We start from the raw sequence: 17,074 nt of genomic DNA on the forward strand, positions 1-17,074 counted from the left end.
TCTTGAGAATAATTAAGAGTAACACAGATAACTAAAATTCAGTCTTGCAATGAGGTAGCAGACTGGATTAAGAAAATTATTATTTTGCCCCTACACTTTGATTCCATGATAATCCTGAATGAATTAAACATGTCATCAAATGCCTCCAACTTCAGTGAAGTTCTTAATTTAACCTCATATTATTTTTTTTCATGGCTTAACATTTCACCAAAGCCAAGTCAAATTTTAAATTCTGTATAATTACTTAATAACACCTAGATTTTTAATCTTAGAAAGTCATTTTCAAGGGATTATGAGGCAGAATTAACAAAAGAAAGAACAAGAATACTTATTACTTCCTGAATATCACCCAGTATTTGACTCTAGATCAGTTTTAGCCTCTCCTCTTTCCTATGTAGTATGCAAATAATGTGGCTTTTTTTTCCAGATTAAATAGACCCAGGAGTGAGCACATACAAACTAGAATATTAAATAAAATTGTCCTGAATTGATTATATGTAATTTCCATTATCTTTTAAAATGAGAACTAAAGAGAATGAACACACAGACAAAAAAAGTTGGGAAATAGCAGCATTTAACCATTCCCAATTTGAGAATTTTGAAAGGTAAAATTCTTATAATATATGTAAGTATTGTTATATTGTATTTAATACATGTAAATATATGTAAGTATTGGCTTAGGTAATTCATTTTCACTAATGTCTTATAGCCTGAATTTTATTGTTCATTAGCTGGCAAAAGCATTATACTTTAAAATATATAGTAACAGATATTCAGATCATTTTAGAATGACTCACATAAGTAAATCTGCTCATTTGCAGATGGCTTTGACATTCTTCAGATAGGTACCACTTGAATGTGATGTAGAATATAGGACTTTTCTAAGATCCTCTTCAAATGAAACGTAAGTCTTTACTTCTATTTGCCAAGTTAAACAAATAAATGTTTGACATTCATCTCCTAACTAAATTAGTACAGAACAGGAAGATCAACATAGCCATACTTTGAATTTGTTGCTCATTCATGATGGACTATAATCATTACCCTACAAGTAGCATGTAGAATGTTACTTTTAGAGAAAAATCTTAGCAAATAGTACAGGTATCATACTTAGACATTTCATGTATAGACAGTATGAACAGGCAATTATAGTCAACTAAATAAAACCAGGGCAAAGCAGATATTTGAAAAGCACAAACACTCTCTGATTAACTTCTAATATAATAAATAACTTCAATCTTCTCTACCACAAATTTTAATTGACTATTAAATTGAATTTTTTTGTTTGACTTCATAGCATTATCAGGGGGATATTCTCATGTGAGTGAGAAGAACAAGAAGGGATACCAACCAAGAGAATAAGGAGAAAATGAGTCTCTGGTCAACCTGCTAATTCAAAAATTAGTCCCTAATATAAGAGTACAAGAAATCTTTCAATTCTAAAGTGAATATTTAAAATAATATACACAAACATTCCACCACACAGATCTGGAATTGAGGCAGAAGGATAGGTTATTTGCACAAAGTTACACAAAAGTATAATGATAACACTTGGGTTAAAAACCAGTCTCAAAATTGTTTTTGAATCTTACATGAGAGCTTGCCTTGTGTTCTGCCCATTCTGTCAGGGAACATTCTGAAGAAATATTTTCATGCAGTGATTAAGCCCACAAAGGTCTCAAAAGTCAGAAACCCCTTTATTTCAATCTCAGATCTGCCCCTTATCTTCTTATCTGAAACTCAGTTTCCTCATCCATTAAGTAGGAATGAAATAGTAATATTTACAAACTTAGACAGTTGTTGAAGGAACAAAATAAATACAAAAAGAGTTCTTGACACATAGTATGTGTAACAAACAAAAGTATATTATAGGTTTTTTTAAAATTGAAAATGTATAATTGTGTAATTTAAAAAATTATTATTTCATCTCACATTGAATGAATGACTTATTTATTATAGAGTTCCTGAAATGGCAAATATAAAAGTTTATTGAATTGTGTCCATCACAGATCACTGGGAAAACTTTCTTACCATACACATACATTCATGCACACCCACCAAGAATTAAACCACAAAGACCAGAAATTAAAATTAAATTTTATTGATAAGATTAACAAACTTTTGGTTAGAAGACTCTTATTTATAAGAACATAACCCTATTCAATTCTAATAGGAAACCTATTAACAGATACAATTAGAACCAGTTGTAGGATGCTTTACCAAAGAAATCAGATGAAGGGGTAAATTATTTTAAAATGCATATGTACCTTAAATATATGTGATTCATAAATAGTTAAAACAAATAAGTTCACATTTATCTTCTATTATTTGATGTCTTTGTCTTTTCTTTAGCTGTATGTTCACTGGTTAGAGTCATGCACCATCTTATTACAAAAACCACACCCATAATACATAGTCTGTAATTGCCAGTTTTGGGTCCCATAAAATAGTGTGTATTTAAACATTCTTAAAAAGCTTTCTGAATATGGAATGCTTCTGGAATTTTATGGTACTTTTCCTGAATCTTCTGCTGTTATCCTGCTCAGATGTAATTCTATGACAAGCCTTGGTGCATCTTGCCATTAACAAGTCTTTCTGAAAAGCTCAGTTTAATCTTTGAAACAATTATTTTGTATTCATATTTTACTAGTTAACATAAGATTTTAATTAAATTAAATAAATTTAATAGCAAATGCAGCTGATATTAACATGTCTATGAACACATATCTAACTTTTCCTAAGCATAAAACACATTTTGGCAGCAAAAAAGTAAATGGACATACTATACTATAAAGTAGCATCCTAATTGGGGACATACAGCTTACTGAGGTCAACAAGTCAGTATGTTTTATTCATGGAAAGAAAAATGAATTTGTTTGACCAATGAAGTGATTAAGTAGAGGCCTGTCAAGACAGTTTTTAATTTATTAATGTTAAAATATTTGCCATATCAAAGTGGGACATCTAATTATGGTAGACGTCACTACAATTTAGCACTGCATTTACATAGCCAAACTGAAATTTTGATGAAAAGTCAACACAATACATTTAATCCTCTAATATCTAAAAAATTTGTTTGCACTTTGTGTATATCTTTCACAGCTACTTGACTGCTACCTGACAGCAGCATCAGCCTTTAATCAGAGATACAAAGTTTTAAAGTACATATGAATGATTTTTAGAGTAGCTAAAATGAATGCATCTCAAATTTTCATGTCCAGATGCATCACCTGTGGATCTTGTTAATGGAAATTCTTTTTTAGTACATTTTTATGTTATATATACTTTACCATGGTTAAAAAAAAGGCAAAATATATTGATGCCATGTCCCACTCCAGGCCAATATTATCATTTACTCTGGGAATAGAGCCTGGAAATGCTAGTTTTGCAAAGTTATCCAGTTGATTAAATGTGCAGACAAATTAGAGAACCAGTATTTAAATGGAAAAACTTAAAATACCTTCCAATCATTTACCATTTGAGTTCTGGTGAGAATGAAGGTAAAGTTTTATCTTAGATTCCATCAATTCTTTGTGTCACAAGGGAAGAAAATATGTTTACTAAGAAAGCACATTCTCAAAACTTTGTTAGGCTAAATGTAACATAGAAAAGCCTTCATGATAAGGAAAGCAAAAAAACTTGATTAATTGCAATTAATTTAATGAAGAGCCACAAATTTCTGGCATTCTACTTTGTTTATGGTCAACTATTTAACAGTATTAGTTTGAGGATCACAAAATACTTTACTAGAGAGATGAAAAGCAAAATTTTCCTTTTAATCATGTCAAATTCTTCTTGGGCTAAATTCAATGATTTTAAAATTCTCAAAATAAAGGAAACAGGAAGGTGATCAGTAATCATTCAAATGGGTATTAAAGTTTCATCTGCTAATTATATCATAATATTTTTATGAATCTGAGAGTACTCATAGAACTGATATGAAAACTGAAGAACTGTTAAAAATGATATTTTAGTACACATGAATGTGCGCATTGTATTATATGTTAATATTATCTATTTATGGTTATGTATACATAGATTAGATAGCATGATATATAAATATGCATATATTACATCCAGGATGAATGTTTTCTGAGCATATTGATTCATGTACAGACTTTTATCAAAACAAAACATTTATCAAAAGAAAGAATATAAGCATCAGGATCAGATTGAGTCCAAATATTACCAACTTTGTAAACTTAGGCAGCTTTAATCACTCATTTTCTGAGTTCTTTAACATCTACAATAAAGACTTCCTGTAAGAACAAAGATGAATCCACCCTGACAAAGAGTATAGCAATGGTCTTCAAGCACTACAGTGCAAAACTGAGATGATCTAAAAACAAAGCAAAATTTCATATATATACATATATAATATTATGAGATATATAATGGCATACTAAACAATACAATATTTGTGGCATTTATATGTCTTCCTTCTTTTATTTCTGTACCTTTGTTTTTGTTATTGTCTTCTGTCCCTCTATTACAAGTTCCATGACATACTTAGAGAATGACCCATATAGAATTATAATTATGTTGAATATTTATAGAGGTGTCAACATTTATAATAGTATTTGAGGTATACAATTTCCTCTCTTAAATCTGTCTTATAAATGTGACCAGTAATGATACATCTTATGCAGTATTAAATATTAATTTGGGATTATACATTAATGATAAAGACCAAGTGACTTCCTTGATTGCTATGTCAATGGAAACTAGAAAAATGACTTAGTTTTCTTGCTGTGTAATAAACATTTCATTTGTACTCCTGCATGCCACAGAAATGCAGCATATAGAAGTGATAGCAAGTATTATAGTCATGAATTTCCATTCTGAATTTGGTCCTAATTAACACTAGTTTATGAAAATATAAGATGGTGAACTCTTATCTTAATTGTTTGAACTATAAACATATATCGACCTGGCAAAGTACTTTAAGTCAGCAGAGGTTACATACCAAGTAAGGAGTGTAGTCATAGGTATTTGAAAACTGGGTCAGTGTTCTTTCTACTCAATAGTCAAATTTAGATTCTTTAAAAATGCTATCAAATTCAAAAGTCATAAAATGGAATCCACCCCAACCATTTGGTCAACAGAATGAAATTTATTTTTCTATTTTATTATACTACCTACAGCATCTTTTAGACATTTCTCTATTGCCTTATAAACTATTTTTGAATAATTGTTTCTGAGACAGTCTATGATTTAAATGTCCTTTGAAAACCAAAGAAGGCATTCTTCCATTTGAAATAGTACTTAAAATATTTACATTCTTAAAATTAAGGCTTGTAAAGTGATTGCAAGTACCTGCAAATCAAGTGAAATTTGAATGTACTCTTCTATTGACCTGATGTTCTATGATCTGTACCTGTACTTATATACAGATAATTTGGATCAATGACCTGTAGGAAAATGACACCTAATTTTCCCATTTTAAAGTGACTCACTGAGGTTAAGCCATTTAGACAACATACCAAAGACAGGACAAAACTGCTGAAAAATGCTAAACAGAAACCTGTACATTAGCATGTCTTCCAATAGATATATATATTTTTAAATAGAATAAAAGTGCCAGGTGATCTGAGACCATGTTCTTTTTTTTTTCACCAAAGTATTCTCAATATACAGCAAGTCCTACAACATAATAAATGATAAATATTTTTTGGTCTAATGAATGTCAGAGATGCTTTATTTGGTATTTTAGATTTGGAAGTTCTGCCTAAACAAAACAGAGTAGGCAAAAAGTATTCTTTCTTCTTTTAAGATTAAAAATCATGAAAAATGTAGGGTTCCAGAAGTTCTTATTGGTGGAGAACTCATGACCTGGCAAACCAAGGCAGTGATGCAGAAGGATGTTCTTTATAACAGAAATAGGTTATACAAAAGTCTGACAAAAAGACCATTTAGAAAATTTGCCCCAAGAGGGTGAGAAATGGTTTTGAAACAGGCATACATTATAGACTTTTTTCTTTCATCCTTAGATTTGGTTTCGTTTTTTTTCACTGATCTGGAATTAGTGTTACAGGGTGACTGTGACATATTGACACTCAAACATTCAACATGTTTTCATTCACTCAACAAATATTTGCCAAATGCTTAATGATGCCAGACACTATTCTAGGTTATTTTTGTGCAATCTTTTGCTAAATATACCATAGCACATTAGCCTGAAAAAAAAATTTTGACCAAAAATATTGTGAGAGAATTTATTACTAAATTACTATATGCCCCTAAATGCATTGCATTGTTTTACCACAGGATATGTTCGGATTTGTATTATACATGGCCTGAAAATAGTTTCACCTGTGTAAAGATTTGTTCTTTGAGACATTTTTTTGTCAAGAAGTCACACATACGTATTAATATTTTTAGGTTTAGTGGCAACACATTTATTAGTAGTAGTACTACATTCTATTATATATTTATGACTCCTAAAAGCCTTGATTTAGATTATATAATTAATTTTGAATTACATTTTCTTTCTTTTTTTTTTTGTTAGATTGTTTATTTGAGATTTTTCTTGTTTCTTAAGGTAGGCTTGTATAGCTATAAACTTCCCTCTTAGAACTGCTTTTGCTGCATACTATAGGTTTTTGATCAACATGTTTTCATTGTCATTTGTCGCTAGGAATTTTTTGATTTCTTCAGTGATCTCTTGGTTATTTAGTAATGTATTGTTGATCCTCCATGTGTTTGTTTTTTAATGTTTTTTTCCCTGTAATTCATTTCTAATCTCATAGTGTTGTGGTTGGAAAAGATGCTTGATATGAATTCAATTTTCTTAAATTTACTGAGGCTTGATTTGTGACCCAAGATGTCCCATGCACACTTGAGAAGAAAGTGTAATCTGCTGTTTTTGGATGGAATGTCCTATAAATATCAATTAAATCTATCTGGTCTATTGTGCCATATAAAGCTTCTGTTTCCCTATTTATTTTCATGAGCTGTCCATGGGTGTAAGTGAGGTGTTAAAGTCCCCCACTATTATTGTGTTACTGTCGATTTCCTCTTTTATAACTGTTAGCAGTTGCCTTATGTATTGAGGTGCTCCTATGTTGGGTGCATACACATTTATAATTGTTATATCTTCTTCTTGGATTGATCTCTTGATCATTATGTAGTGTCCTTCCTTGTCTCTTGTAACATTCTTTATTTTAAAGTCTATTTTATCTGATATGAGTATTGCTACTCCAGCTTTCTTTTGATTTCCATTTGCATGGAATGTCTTTTTCCATCCCCTCACTTTCAGTCTGTAAGTGTCTCTAGGTCTGAAGTGAGTCTCTTGTAGACAGCACATATATGGGTCTTCTTTTTGTATCCATTCAGCAAGCCTGTGTCTTTTGGTTGGAGCATTTAATCCATTCATGTTTAAGGTAATTATAGATACGTATGTTCCTATGACCATTTTCTTAATTGTTTTGGGTTTGTTTTTGTAGGTCCTTTTCTTCTCTTGTGTTTCCCACTTAGAGAAGTTCCTTTAGCATTTGTTGTAGAGCTGGTTTGGTGGTGCTGAATTCTTCTAGCTTTTGCTTGTTTGTAAAGCTTTTGATTTCTCCATTGAATCTGAATGAGATCCTTGCCGAGTAGAGTAATCTTGGTTGTAGGTTCTTCCCTTTCATCACTTTAAGTATATCATGCCACTCCTTTCTGGCTTGTAGAGTTTCTGCGGAGAAATCAGCTGTTAACCTTATGGGAGTTCCCTTGTATGTTATTTGTCATTTTTCCCTTGCTGATTTCAATAATTTTTCTTTGTCTTTAATTTCTGCCAATCTGATTACTATGTGTCTTGCCATGTTTCTCCTTGGATTTATCCTGTATGAGACTGTGCTTCCTGGCCTTGGGTGGCTATTTCCTTTCCCATGTTAGGGAAGTTTTCGACTATAATCTCTTCAAGTATTTTCTCAGGTCCTTTCTCTCTCTCTTCTCCTTCTGGGACCTCTATAATGTGAATGTTGCTGCATTTTATTGTTGTCCCAGAGGTCTCTTAGGCTGTCTTCATTTCTTTTCATTCTTCTTTCTTTATTCTTTTCTGTAGTAGTGAATTCCAGCATGCTGTCTTCCAGGTCACTTATCCGTTCTTCTTCCTCAGTTATTCTGCTATTGTTTTCTTCTTCATTTCAGTTATTGTATTGTTCATCTCTGTTTGTTTGTTCTTTAATTCTTTAATTCTTCTAGGTGTTTGCTAAACATTTCTTGTATCTTCTTGATCTTTGCCTCCATTCATTTTCCGAGGTACTGGATCATCTTCCCTATCATTATTCTGAATTCTTTTTCTGGAAGGTTGCCTATCTCCACTTCATTTAGTTGTTTTTCTTGGGTTTTATCTTGTTCCTTCATCTGGTACATAGCCCTCTGCCTTTTCATCTTGTCTATCTTTCGGTGAATGTGTTTTTTGTTCCACAGGCTGCAGGATTGTAGTTCTTCTTGCTTCTGCTGTCTGCCCTCTGGTGGATGAGGCTATCCTATATCTTCCTTCTAATGTATCTCATTTAAATTATTTGAACTAAAGAGCCAATTGATAGCTGGGAATGTTTTGTGTCCATTCCTGAAAGTTCCTATTTTTCAAAATGAGAGTTTTGTGATAGTATTCAGAGTTTATTGATAACCATATATGTTTTTTTGCTGAAAATATGTAATGATGCACTAGGTTTGGTTCTTTTTGATGTTATTCAGTTAACTATTTATAGGAAGTAAAGTTTAAAAACATAGGATTAGAAATTCATGCATATTTATTTCAAAACCATATATCAAATTCTTCTTTTATCTTCATTAACCTAAAGGATAATATATATTCTAAAAAATAAAAATCCAAAAATTTCTTCTAGTAAGAAAAAACAATATTCTTAGGTCTTATTTAAATCAAGTAGTATTCATTATTTTAAAAATGAGTATTTTTATCTTTCCCTTGGCACTTGAAATCCAGGTGTAATGTTTCAAATTACAGGGTAAAGATCAGATTATTTTGTTTTTGGAAACATACATTGTGGTTTGGTTATTTAATTTAATTACAAAATTTCCCCTTCAATTTTTACAAACAAAACTACATGTAGTCCTTAAATTTAATTTAAAGAAATAAAATTGAATTTAATTCTATTTAAACAAAAACATGTAGAATCACTTTTAGAATTTTTTCAGTGAGTTGTAACTATGCAAACTGAGTTAACACTGGTTTCTTCCCTGCCTGATCCAGTACAAATGTAGAAACAGAATAAGAAAATATTGCTACTTAGGGATCAGGGGATTCAAGGACCTGCCTAGAACATTTTAATTGTCCCTTCTTACAAATCCTTGTGTCATAATGTTTCATCTGAGTGCAGTGAGCACTGGAGGACCAGATAGAAGTGACATACATTTTAAATAAATGTCTTGGTTGGTCATGCTTTAGATTCTCTTAGGCCAAATTTCAGATTCTTAGCAATACTAATCTGCATATTTGACACAATTTGTGTATCATTTCCCCAGCCTGGCTAGCAGAAATATTATCATTCTATGTTTGAAGCAACTTAGCTAAGTAAAGGGAGAGATTAATACTTAAGAACTCAAGCAAGTAAAGTATCAAATTTATACTATGTGAAAGATCTATATTTTCTTTCTTATTATGTAAAAAGTAGATCTTAGGCAATATTTTATCTCTAACTGATATGCTTTTCTTTTGCAAATACCAAAATATAATATTTATATTTTGTGTATTCAAAGAGCTATTAGAGCTATTACCTTGAATCTGTGTCTTCTAATCATGAAGTGAAGATGATTTCTAAGGCAGATAGCATTTGGTTTATTCAAAAAAACCTTTTAACATGTCCTATGCAGTCAGTTCATCTGTCAGACTGGTAGCATAAGTCGTTCATACTCCTCCTTCTCTTCCTGTGCATATAAACTTTTATTTAATTCAGTTTGAAATAGCTTACTTCTACTTTTCATTTCTTCTTCATGTTTGTGGCACTGTCTTTTACTCTTTATTCTTTTATTTGTAAAATACTTATCAACATATCACCAAAGGAGATTGGTTCTCCACAGTAGATACCCAATGTTACACCACATGGAAAATGTCTCTTCTTGTTTATTCCTAAAATCTATAGCCAGATGTCCATGTGTCAGGTTTATCCATTGACATTTGAAATATAAAACTAAATAATTTTATGGATAATAATTATATATGGCTAGTGTCATTAAGCACTAGATTTTAAAATAATTTAAATCTAAAATAAAAAGAATGATCATACTTCTTTTGATATCAAGCAAACATAAATGTGGATTTTATTTCATTCTTTTAACTGTCCTAATGGAAAAATAGGTCTTCCAATACATTTACTTTTCATTTTTTCTTCAATATAATGTCCCAAATAGTTGAAAAAATAAAACTAGCTTGAGACTATTTTTTAGAAATGGCCTATTGTTTCAAGGTTAACTCCTTTCCCCAAATGTTAAAATACAACACATGAATAGCCAGTTAGTTCCAAGAATGAAAATTTCTGCCAAAGCTTGTGTTCTGTACACTGGCACAAAGTCCCAGCAAAATATACATTAGAGAGAAAGACTATAAAATAGAAAATAAATGAAAAGTCTCCAATTATATAAAAATACCAACTTGGTACTGTGATTTAAACTGGTATTGATTCACTGTGATTACAAGAAATCACAACTTCCTAGACACTAACGTAGCATATGAGAAAATGAAAACATATTCATAAAGAGAATCATCAAGTCAGATTGCCCTTCTAACACCATACTTTTTCTTTCAGTCATTTTATCTACTTAAATATGTGATATGTAAATATTAAGAGATACATCATAGAATAACCAATTTACTTGGAATTTTCTAAGTAGTACATCCAGATACATCTCTCTAAATTGATGCATTGGGAGAAAAAATACTATCAATAAATAGTGTTCACTATCTTTCTCATTTTTCAGAGAATTTTAAAGTGAAATTAATAGAACATTGCTTTGGAGAGCCATATAATATTTACTGATAGTGAAAGATAGAATGTTATTGAAATTAGTTCTCATGGATTTTTAAAAATTATGCTCCTGTGTACAAAAATGTATCAACCTCTGCCCAAAATAGAATTAAATCAGGTATTTTTCAAATGGTTATTATATGAACTATTTCCTTTCCTGGTTTCCTATTTCATATACTACACATATATTATACATAAGGAATATACAGAATATGTTTATAATATAAATATAGATGTGCACATATTATAAATATAAATGTTTCTCCAATGAAACATCTTTGTCTCTAAATTGTACTTTAAATGGTATGCAGAGCCTAATATTTTTAGCAATGCATATATTCATGTGGAAGGATAAAATACTCTGGAATTCACAAAGTTGATTTCCATTAATGAAATAATAATCTGAAGTGTTTTAGTAAAAGCCATTCCCTGATATCATGTCCACTTATGCCATACAGAGACTTTAATTACCTACTGTTTTCTTCCTACTACAGCAGATTTTTTAATTCGTTTGTTATAGAGCAAACAGTTTGGTGAAAATGTGAGGGAATATATTCAAAAGTTTTTTAATCTAAAAAGTAACTTATTTTTAAAAGAAAGTTTCATTATATTAATAAAACTAGTACATGTACATTTAGCACATATCTCTAGATTTACTTAAGGTTTATCTGTGTTATTTTTCTGTGTGCACAACTCATGGTCATTGACAAGCCAGTCAAAGCTTCTAAAATTGGATAAACTGATTAAAAGAAAATCATATTAAATTTCACAAAGAGATTTTAAAACATAAATCCTTTAGTAGTGTGAAAATTGTACACTATTACTTTGGAGGTATGTACTTTGCATTAAATCAGGCAAAGGAAAATGCTTCAAAAATCAATTTCTCTATGGACCCAAAGACCAGATACACCATCAAGTCCTATTTTAAAATGGTCTTAATTTAGAATTCATTCACTCAATAACAGATTGAGTATTAAAAGGTGTGAAATATTTGAGAGCTACAATTGTTTCAAACATTTTGGATAGCTTAGAGGCAGATTTCATAAATATTGATTTTTTAGTATTTTCTTTGCCAAATGAAAAGACAATGGATCCAGCCCTCAGGCTTTTGTTTTTGGAATTTCTCAAGATCATTTAAATTTGTGTTATTTTCAGAACAGCTTTATACACCTCCCAGAATAATGTAACTAGGGCCTTGGTAGGTCCTTTCAATGAACTGTAAAAACATTTATATTCCAAATTTTGCTTTCTTGAAAAGTTCAGAATCCTTCATGTTTCAGTTTCTTTGAGGTTTGTTTGTTTGTTTGTTTTGAAGTTGGGGGAGTGAGCTCAACTCTTTTTATTTTATTTTATAGTTTTTTTTGTGTGTGTGTTTTTGTTTGTTTGGTTGGGTTTTTTTTGTTTGTTTGCTTGTTTTTGTTTTTTTTTTTAGAAGCACTGCACAGCTTGCAGGATCTTAGTTCCTGACCAGGGATGGAACCGAGGCCCTCATCAGCGAAAGCCTGGAGTCCTAACCACTGGACTGTCAGGGAATTTGCAGCACAATTCTTAAAAGAAGGATCTTCTCCCTTAAATAACCAAACTAAACCAGAAGTATTTGGAATTAGCATTTGTGCTGCTTAGAACAGTTTTACAAAGTGATTAAGTGAAGCCAAAATATCTGTGTTCACAGGAGTCCTATTCTCTAAGGTATCTGGCCCTGTACATCTCAGATTTTTTCTTCTCTTAATTGTAACTGTCAAAAGGAACTATTATGATTGGCTAGATTCACTCCCTATGCTTCTGAACCATTTAAAACATTAAGGTCAGATTTTGAGATGGAACTTTTTGACTTAAATCTTTAAGGAAAGGAGGAATAACACTCCAGGACCAAGCTAAATTACAAATTACAATTTTTATTAGGAATTATCTTTTTTTCGATTTGCCAAATCAAGATTTTGATTCGTAAAGTATGCTCTTCTCTTGTTTGCCCTTGTCAATTGGTGTGTACAGGAAAATGTAAATTACATTTAATATTCATCTAAGTTGGCATTTCCCCAAAATATATTTTAAAAGCACTGATTTTTTGATACTCCCTGCAGTAAATGTTTATCTTGGGCAAATAGGTTCGGATACACATATTGTTTCCATCTCTTCGAAATGGTCAATAAACCATCAGTAAAACATTTCATAGTGTGTGAGTTCTTTGGTAGAGAAAATGTGAATTCTAATTCTACTTCTTCCTTTCATTTGTTGTGTGGATCATAGATAAGTAATTTCATTTCCTCTTATTTTTTAAATTTATTTTTATTTTTTATTGAGATATAATTGATGTATAACATTGTGTAAGTTTAAAGTGTGCAACATGTTGATTTGATACATTTATATATTGCAATGTGATTACCATTGTAGCTTTAGCTAACAGCTCTATCATGTCACATAATTATTATTTCTTTTTGAGGTGAGAAGATTTATGAGCTAGTCTCAGCAATTTTGAAGTATGTCATATAGTATTTTTGACTGTAACCAGTATGCTATGCCTTGGATCTCCAGAACTTGTTCATCTTCTAGTTGCAAGTTTGTACTTTTTAAGTCATTTCATTTCTTTTGACCTCATTTCTTCATATGTATACTAAGAATATTGAATCAAATGACTTTCTAAGGGCTCTGGTCCTTGGCCTGTGAATTTATTTTATTCTAGAAAAAATTTAAGTTGTACCTCTGTGCTCTTTGAAGTACAAACACTGTCAACATAAAAAAGAAAATGACATTTGAAAGTACTATCTGTTACACTGGTCCCAAACATATCCCCTAAATAAAAGGCCAGAAAACCAATAGATTATGGATTAGAAAGATTTTGTAATGAATAGGAAAAATGAGTTAATTTCAGGAATTTTAAAAGACATACAGCTCTAAGCTGTGGTCCCAAAGATATCCCCTAAATAAAAAGGCAGAAAATACAGCCAATAGTTTATGGATTAGAAATATTTTGTAATAAATAGGAAAAATGTGTTAACTTCAGAAACTTAAAAATATATACAACTCTAGGCTAAAAAGGAAAATAAGCCATTTGGTATGGCTCAGCATGAGTTTGGTTAACCAAAATCCTATTAATGTAGAGAATGGTAATTGCATATTAGTGAAAATGTTTCCTTTTAATTTCTAGGTTTTAGTCTCTCCAATAAAGCCAACACTATGATTTTGATTGTCAATTTGGAAATAAATATTTCTTTTTTTTTGGCTGCACTGTGCAGCTTGCGGGATCTTAGTTCTCCGACCAGAGATTGAACCCAGGCCATGGCAGTAAAATTGCCAAGTTCTAACCACTGGAGTGCCAGGGAATTCCCTGAATATTTCTTTAATCCAGCAGTAAACTAACATTTATAGAAACTCAGGACTGATATGAATGGAAATTTTAATATACAGAGATGAGAAATTTATTTTATACTTGCAACATTGCTTTTATTGTAAATAAGGTACTCATTATACTAATCGCCTTGCATCTTTTGCATTTGTAGCCTTAACCTTTCACACAATTTGAACAGAAAATTTGATTTGAGCTTCACTATTTTTGTGGTTCAGACTCAAGTATAATAATGCTGTAGCTTATTAGTTTTGCAATAAACAAGAGATGCACTGGGGTGATTTGGATTATACATCAAGAATTGGATCTTCTTGGCACATCTTCTGGAACGCTTTAAAATTAGCATTATTCAAAGAAAACTAGGTATTGACCAATTAATTTGACATTACATCTTCAAGTACATTGTTGTTGTTGTTTTTCATATCGATTCAGCTATATTCTGTGACCTTCAGTACAAACTCTTGTGTGGCTTGACATAAGAAAATGAATGAGGAACTTGTTCTCAAAAATTAGTCCATAACTTAGAATATGTTAGTCTTTAGGTGAATTGAATCTTGATTTATCAGATTTTTCTCTATATTAAGAAGCATAGTAAACACTGTAATGTACTGAGACATGGTGATGCATTAAATAAATAAATATTTAAATATTTATTTAATACTTATAGAAAACATTATCCTTCAATTGACTATAGTGGCAAAGATATCTGCTTATCTCCAAATGAATGTCTTTAAAAATATTTCCAAATCTTACTTACCCCCAAGGTAATGAATGACCTTTTAAAATTTCATTAAAGTAGCTTTATTATGTGACTTTAAAAATTATACATGATAAAACAACTGCAATTGTTACTATTTTTTTGAAGTAAATGGCAGTAATAGATTGGTTCATGATATTTGATCAACAAACATTAAGGCAACACAATCAATTTTGTGGTGAGCTCTGTTGACCTTTAAGCTATTCAAGCAGTATCTATTTATCGATATTTTTTTTCACATTTAGCCAGATGTTCCTAGTGCATGTTGAGTATTTAAACATTTATGTTAGGATTATGAAGGAAATATTAAAATATGTTTGTATAGAGTAATAAAACATGTTCTGGTATTGTTCTTGTGATAAATTTTTGTAATTTTTATGTGACTTAAGTAGAAGCTGCATTTTTTACTGTAAAATGTGGTTCCTTAATTTAAACTTTGTAGTACAAGAATCCCAGTAATTCATGTTGTTTACTAATTAATTACTTAAGTTCCTTTACTAATTAAGATATTTGAGTAATAAATTTAGAAAGTAATGTTAAAACCTCAAGTATATTTCAAAGTAAGCACGTACACAAACTTAAATTTTTATGTGATTATTGCATTTGTGTAAGTAAAACTAATGATACCTGAACTATTAATGGCTTAAATTTATGAATTAATACATTTATTATTAAATACATTGCAGAATATTTAATAACCTGAAAACAATTTTCTTGGTGAAAGCAAGTTTAACTTGTTAGATATATTTATTTTATTTATTAGTAAAATTTCAAGTTACACATAAATGGTATACTCATCCATAATATAACTTTAGTTGGATTAATTAGTAAAATAATTCATTTCAGTCATAGTGATTCACATAGATTCTAGTATCTCAAATGGCAAGGATTATCCTTATTTTGATCTTGCAAAAATCTTGAGCAGTGTGGATGCTTCAAAAATATCAATGATAAACCTTTAAACATTAGGAAGCAATTGAAATTTAGGAATGCATTTGGAAATGAACTTTATGTAAAAATTCTTCCTAATATAAAGAATGTATCTATTAATTTCTGTGTCAGCATATGAGTACTTAATATTGCTTTAGAGGGGGAAAATTGTTCCCTTTTTGACTATTTTTCATGTGATGAATTTGTGTCTCTTCAGAACTGTCCTGAAAATTTTATGCAGAATCTGCTTATTGTCCTGAATTTTAAAGAAAATTGATCAATATTTGACTTTACTAGTTTATAAACCAATTTTCATTTTTCAGCTTGGGAGCTAAATGTCTCCTGGGATAGATTTTTAAAATGTGTTTGTTTTCTTTTTCATTGTTGTCATGTCACTTGTTTTGCTTTTTTTATTTGTACCTCCTTACCCTTAGAAATAAGTCTAGGCCTATCACATTTTTTTTTCTGACCTTTTCAGTTACCAAATTGGAAAGGATTTTAATAACTAGGTCTAGAACACACTGAAATTACATACTTAAAAATGAAAGCAAGCACTTTATTACTTCTCTGCTTAAAACAGCCTTTTTTTCTCACTCCAGTATATTGAAAACTCTACATTTAAATATTACAGGATTTTTTTTAAAAAGTATTATAGGAATTAATTATTAATTCAAATAATAAATTAAAATACTGTGTGTGTGTGAGAGAGAGAGAGAGAGACTTATCATTGAAGTAGAACCATTATTTGAGTGGTGCAGGGTTGATGAATATTATTTAGAAGATCAATTCTACCTAAAGTGCCTTGTGAAAACACTACTTTTTTTTTTCTTTATGCTTTGGTTTGTATTACCATTAAATTACGTTGCTTATGGACAAAACACCTTATGATGAAAAATAAATGTGCCACGTATATGTCAATGACACTTAAAATGTTGTGCAATGCTCTCTAATTAATCCATATTATTGTATAGAAACATTACTTTCACCTCCATTTTTCTGTCTTTGACCTATTCCTTCTCTCTAAGCATTTCATACATCTTTAGTTTCATAATATTCAAATTTAATCCAAAGTTG

At 30.5% G+C, this 17,074-nt stretch overlaps 1 protein-coding gene across 1 annotated transcript in view; it reads left to right on the forward strand.

Moving 5' to 3' along the window:
- PCDH11X (protocadherin 11 X-linked) overlaps nucleotides 1-17,074 on the forward strand; it is a 757,630-nt gene that overhangs the window by 609,464 nt on the left and 131,092 nt on the right. The gene's annotated exons all lie outside the window — the stretch shown is intronic.

Source organism: Phocoena phocoena, chromosome X (genome assembly GCF_963924675.1).
Source record: "Phocoena phocoena chromosome X, mPhoPho1.1, whole genome shotgun sequence".
NCBI lineage: Eukaryota > Metazoa > Chordata > Mammalia > Artiodactyla > Phocoenidae > Phocoena > Phocoena phocoena.